At 28.4% G+C, this 6632-nt stretch overlaps 1 pseudogene; it reads left to right on the top strand.

Moving 5' to 3' along the window:
• Window positions 1-2785: 2785 nt before the first annotated feature.
• Window positions 2786-4073, top strand: LOC110653879 (40S ribosomal protein S10-3-like; annotated as a pseudogene).
• The last annotated feature ends 2559 nt before the right edge of the window (window positions 4074-6632 follow it).

Consider the following 6632-nt stretch of genomic DNA (forward strand, 5'->3'; position numbering starts at 1 on the left):
TCTTTACATAAAGTTATTTTTAATATGTTAGAAATATAAAATTATTATTATTATTGTTAGTTTACTTTACCTAGAAGTTTGAATATTGTGAAAAATTCACGATTGTGAAACAAATCCATGCTTTTTCTGATAAAGAAATGTAGAAATTTGCAGTGTCCGCTAGCTATATATGGTAAAAATATATAGAAACGAAGAGCATAGCATTGGTCGGTCACTACAGAAATTAAGTGATAATCACCTTTGCTTTGTACCCTTCACTGTTATGACAAAAGGATAATAATAATAAATAAATAAATAAAAGCCTTTGTCATGCTTCAAATTTCATTGGCTACTTAAAAACTTTCTTCTATCTTTCTGCTGGTTTCTTTGCATTTTAGAGAGCCTCAATGAGTTGGTATGTTGTCTCTTCCGTCAACTGTTGGTTTGAAAGAAATTAAGAGATCTCTTCTCTCGTCTTACTCAATATATTATGTTAGGTCTCTTTTGTGCTAGCTGCTTTACCTCTCTTTTCAAGCAACTAACAAATTAAGTAGCATGCAAATTAATTATTAGAAGAATTAATATTACTTGTTCATGAAATCATATAAAACTTTCTGCTTTTCCAAGAAATTAATATACTCTTGATTTTTGATGAGTTGGTTTAATGATATTCTCTAGGAACTTGCAAGTTTTCCAATCTGTTTACGTGTGCATTTGTGTAATATTTTTTACAGAAAATTTTTATTTAGACTCTAATTATCATGAATTTAAGATATAATATGTATAAAATAATTAAAATTCACATATTTGTGTCGTTGATATATAGTAGACTAAATTTAGTTAAAATTTTCTCATGTTCCACATATATATAATTTATTTAATTTATTGCATTTTATGGAGACAATATTCTTATCTCTTGTTTGGAATGAAAGAATTCAATTCTTTTAACTTAAAAAAATAATTTTAAATAAAATAAATTCATGCATGATTGTGTGATAATTCTTTTGAATTCTTTTCATGCAAATTATATATTCTAAATAAACCTGATTAACAAATAGATTTATTATAATAGTGAAAATTTTCATTATATCAATAGATATAAAGGAAATTTGACTCAAATCTACCACTTTTGAGACTCTCTTAATTTTAATATTAAAAAAAAACCCAACCCTTCTACATTTGATTAGGATTTTTTTTTTTAATAAAGGAGATCACCAATTTGAAATTTAGATGGTAGATATTCATATAATATTACTTGTTAGAAATATAAAATCATTTTTGAAACCCTTCTTTATAAATTTCAGTTTTTTATGTGATTTTTTAATATGATATTAGAGTCTTTTATGAGTGATTATCAAATATTATTATGTCTAGCGTTCTTTTTTTTTTCCCTCTATTTTCCTTACCCACTATATCTTTACTATATATGTAAGTTTAAGAATAGGAGGGGTATCCTCTTCCTGTGGCCAGGAAGGGCCTACAATTATTGGGGATTTACAATAGAGTTCATGTATCATCCACTCATGAGAATTTTCAACGGTAATCAATGCGATTCAAATTCGAAATGTAGTATATCAAGACTTGAATCATCCTTTGTAGGCTGAAATAATACATATTTGTAATAATAATTAAATAATTTTCATTTTTAATTTTAGTTGGAAAACTTGTTAGAGTAGAAGTGTGTGTGTGTATATATATATATATATATATATATATAGATTTCCTTTATTTTACAAATCAACACTTACTAATTCTTGAAAAAATTCAATATTGCATCTTCTTTCTTTAAAAAATTAATTATGTTATTAGTATTTCAAAAAGAAATAAAGATAAAACCAAAATTTAATTTTAAATTTATTTTTTTTGAAAAACTTATTTTAGATTTATTATAAACCAAAAGATGTAAAAGTTAATTGAACTATTTCAAACATAAATTAAATTTGTAAATGACTATGTTTTATAAAATTTGTAAATTTATCAAAATAAATTAGTAAAATTTAGGCTAAGAACAAGGCCACGTTTCAAGTTTTAACCCAAGTTTATGGGAACACCGAGAGCAAGCTCTTGGAGTAATAAATTTAATGACATAAAATGGGCCTTGAGCAGTTTCCTTTTAAAGTTTCTTAGGCCCGAACCATTTACAAATTTTTCAGAGTTGCAAATCCCTGAGATACGGAAAACTAAAAAGAAAAGGATAAAGAAAGTACTTTTATATTTCTAAAAAAAATGGTTAAAAAAGCATAATACAAGGTATAAGGGACATGATTGTATTTTTATGTTTTTAATAAAGCATAATACAAGGTATAAGGGACATGATTGTATTTTTATATTTTTAATGAGGGCAAAATAGTTACTTCATCACATTTGCTCGTTCTATATAGTAGAAAATTATATTAGGGTTTTTCCCATTAAGCGACAAGAGAGTGCTGAAGCTCACACTATCACATTCGTTGCAGCCTCCTATCGCAGCTTCTGTTCTTAATTGTTATTGTCAACCATAGTACATTCTTTCTTTTTGTGCTTTTGATATCGTTTGTTTGGTTTCTAGCAATCTTGAAGAAAAAGAATCAAAAGGAAATTCTCTATATCAACTTTTTCTTTTTTTCTTTTTTTTTTTTTGGGGTGGGATGGGGGGGGGGGGGGGGGGGGGGGTTGATGAGTGTGTTGGTGTAGTTGGATGAGAAATAATAGATCTTATACTTACTCTTAGGATTCAATTCAGTTAACCCTTCATTTTTCTTCGTAACCAAGCAAAAAATTAATCAGAATATGAATTTTAACTTATTCTTCTATATATAAAATCATTCTAAAGAAGAATCGTCGTGAGATCTCTAAGTACCTCTTTCAAGGTCTCTCTCCTTTTCTTTCTAGATTTACTGTATTTACATTTATATGTATGCAAGGTTGTATGTTTAAGAGTTGTCACTCTATTCTACTAACCAACTAGGAGTTTTCTATAAAATCTCATATTTAATTTGACGTGCATATAATGATGCCACTGTTTATGTAACTCTATTCTAGTGAGCAACTAAGAGTTTTCTATAAAATCTCATATTTAAATTTGACATGCATATAATGGTGTGACTGTTTACGTATAATACGTATGTTTGTGTTGGTGTGGAAATGTATCTGTATGCGTCTGCACTTGAATCAATAAAGAGTAGTATTAATCTTTTTCCTTGTTAAAATTGGCATATTCTATGTAATTATTATTAATATATTTGATTTTCTACATGCATGTGTTAACAGTTTCAATCCCACGTCTAAAAGTTACAACAAGTTCAATGGGCTTATAAGGGTAAAGGCTAACAAAGCTAATTGCTTAGATCTAAGTTTTTAGCAATAGTTAGTCCAAGCCCAAGTAAGCCCATTTCACTCTTCACGACTCAAACCTCGGCTCACCCGCCCTTTACCTCAATTCAGTAATCGTATGCAGTTTTGCATAATGTTCATACTTATATTATGGAACGACAGTGTATGTGCACGTGCTTGTGAGTTGTGTTCTATGTATATTCTCTGTTGATATTAAGTCCTAATTTGGTTTTCTTTGTGTTTCTTTAGTTTGCTATGCAAAGAAAGACTTCAATCTTGCAAAGCACGCAAACATAGATATGCCAAATCCATATGTTATTAAGTTGATGCAGAGCTTCAAGTCAAAGGAGTATGTTCGTGAAACCTTTGCATGCATGCACTACTACTGGTACATCACCAATAATGGCATTGAGTTCCTTTGAACTTACCTCAATTTGCCATCTGAAATTGTGCCTGCTATATTGATGAAGCAAAACAAGCCTATTGGTAGACCCATGGGAGGTCCACCAGGAGATCGCCTACGATATTGTATTTTCCCTTTTTTTTTTACAATGATGTGTTATTCCTTTTTAGGTATGTTGGAGTTGGTTTTTGTAATAAGCTCTAATATGGTTCTGCCATTTTGCTTTTAAATTACTGGTCCATCTCACTTAAATGGGGAAATGAGATTTAACGGTGATCGGTATGGATACTGTGGAGGGCCTCATGGACCTGGTGGTGAGTTTAGCGACAAGGGTGGAGCTCCTGCTAATTATCGATCTATATGTGGGGTAATTCAATAAATATTGGTCTTTTCCCTTTTTATTAAGTTATAACATTCTTCATTTAAAAAAAAAAATAGTTGTATCTCTTTTTTGTTTTCTTTCCATACTTGTGGCTGATTTCATGCACTATTATGCTAGTAGTATTGATTATTGGTACTACACAAAATTAGCCCAGGATACTATTGTTTTGATTTTTGGTGGTTGGTATTTAGTATACGTGCCATATTATTTTAACTTGGGCATGTTATTTATTTTGTTTAAATATGCAATTAAGAAATATTTTTTTTATTTTCTTTTTCTTTTGAAAAAAGAGTGACTTTTTTTTACCGAAAATTTTAGCTTTTATTACTGTTGTTTTTTCCTTTTAATTTATTAATTATACATATTTTTTTTAAAAAAAATAAATGTCAAAAACTAAAATCAAATGGATAAAATTTATAAAAATTTAGAATAAAATTGAAAATGCTTCCAAATATAGAAGAAATAAAAAATTTTGTTAGCATATGTCTAACAATTGATATTGGATTTATTACTCAATCCTCACCTTAGTGATTAGAATTATAATTGTAAAATCAAATTATAAATGAAGCTTTTTTCTTTATAATAAATATATTAATTTTCAAATTTAAATAATTTATTTTTAAAATAAAAAAGTAATTATTTTCTACTGAAAAAATCATATAGGCATCCTAAAATACCATCTAGATGTTTCCAATCAGTTGTCAGTTTCTGCTGCTACTTTGTGTGAGCTAATACAAGTATGAAATGAAAAATGAGTCGGCTATATGATTTAATCATTAATTAATATATTATTTAAATTATACTAAATTCATAAGTATCCCAATCCTATTTATACTAAATTTAAATCTGTTTGCTTACGTGCCATGTAAATGAACAAGAATGAAAATTGTTGGTTCTAAACATTACGTTAGTCATGACATATCCTAAACCTATTTATACTAAATCTAAATCTGTTTGCTTACGTGTATGAGTCATGCCCTATAAGTGGATAAGGTTAAAAATTTTCAGCTCTAAATATTACGTATCGAGTCGTGGCATATCCCAAACTTATTTGTGCTACATCCAAATTTATATAATTAAGTGTCAAGACGCGTATGCAGATCATATCAAAAGCTACTAACTCTAAGCATTATCATTTTTTTGTAATTTTACCAAACCCCATATCTAACCTAGCCCTTGAATACCATGTTTGGATTTTTACCCAAATCAAGACATTAAATTTTACTCTTCCTTTATAGTACCATTCTAGCTACCATTAGTGTTTCAATTTTATTATTCCATTTTCTTCTTTATTTATCTTTTTATAAACTCAACAAAATCTAACATATTTTGATCATAAAAATTATCATTTATTTTGTTTTAATTGAAATTCAAAATAAACAATAAAATTTCATTAATTTAACAAGTTGACAACTAAAAACAAAAGTTAAAAGAAAGAACTAAGGGTACACATTTTGAGAGTCATGGAATGAACAAAGTAGAAGCAATGTGCATTACGATTGATAATTCATTACAAGTCTCTAGCTTTCTTCTGCTTCTATACACCATTTCTCTAGATAATATTATTTAATAATCATAACTTTCCTTCACTATCTCTGTGAAACAAGAAACAAATCACTATCTGTAACACCCCGAACCTCCGAGTTGTGAATAGTACTATTTTTGGCATGTGACTAGTACTGTTCAAAGATACCTTGAGGACAAAAAATAAATAGAAAATTAATGGAGATAGACACCATAAAAATTCAAATGACCAAAAAATATAAGGACTCACCGGTTATATTGAAAAAGAGGGATTATGAACCGATAATGGGCATTTTGATCAATTTACCTCAAGAGTTGACTTTTGACCAAAATGTTAATTAATTTAAGTGAAATTAATGAATTGAATTATGGAATAATTTTTTTAGGAAAAGATTTCAAGTATAAAGTGAAAGGAAAATAAAAGAAATAAAAATCTAGAATTTTAGATCCATTTTGACCCAATTAAAATTTTAGGACCAATGAGCTTTGGACAACTCAATTAAAATTAAATAAATAAATAAATAATTGGGATAAGTATAAAAGGAAGCCATTTTCCTCCCTCCCTCATTTAGTTGTCCCCCCACACACCTCCTCTCCCTCTTTTTTCTTTCTTCTCTCTTCATTCTTCTACTTATAACCTTTCTCAACCTTGATTTTCTCCACTTTTTCTCCATGGGTTTTCTATCCAATTGGTAGAAAACATCAAATTTATGTTTCATTGAGAGATTAGAAGCTAAGAGAACAAAAGAGTTAGAAGAAATTGAAGATTAGAAGTGGTCACTTGAGGTAAGTTTCTTTTCATGTTAGATTAGTTGTATAAGCTTTAAATGAAGTTAATTTATGATGAAATTTCATAAGAAAATGAAAGAAAACATGTATGGAATCTAAACTAGGGTTTTGGAGAAATTGGAGAAAAGTTAGGGTTTGATGTCTTTGAATGAAATTGATGATGAAATTAAGCTTAGTTGAAGTAGTATACATGATTGGGGCAAAGAAATTGCATGAAATGTGTATAAATTTAATTATGAGAGA

This window comes from Hevea brasiliensis, chromosome 9 (genome assembly GCF_030052815.1).
Source record: "Hevea brasiliensis isolate MT/VB/25A 57/8 chromosome 9, ASM3005281v1, whole genome shotgun sequence".
Classification (NCBI taxonomy): domain Eukaryota; kingdom Viridiplantae; phylum Streptophyta; class Magnoliopsida; order Malpighiales; family Euphorbiaceae; genus Hevea; species Hevea brasiliensis.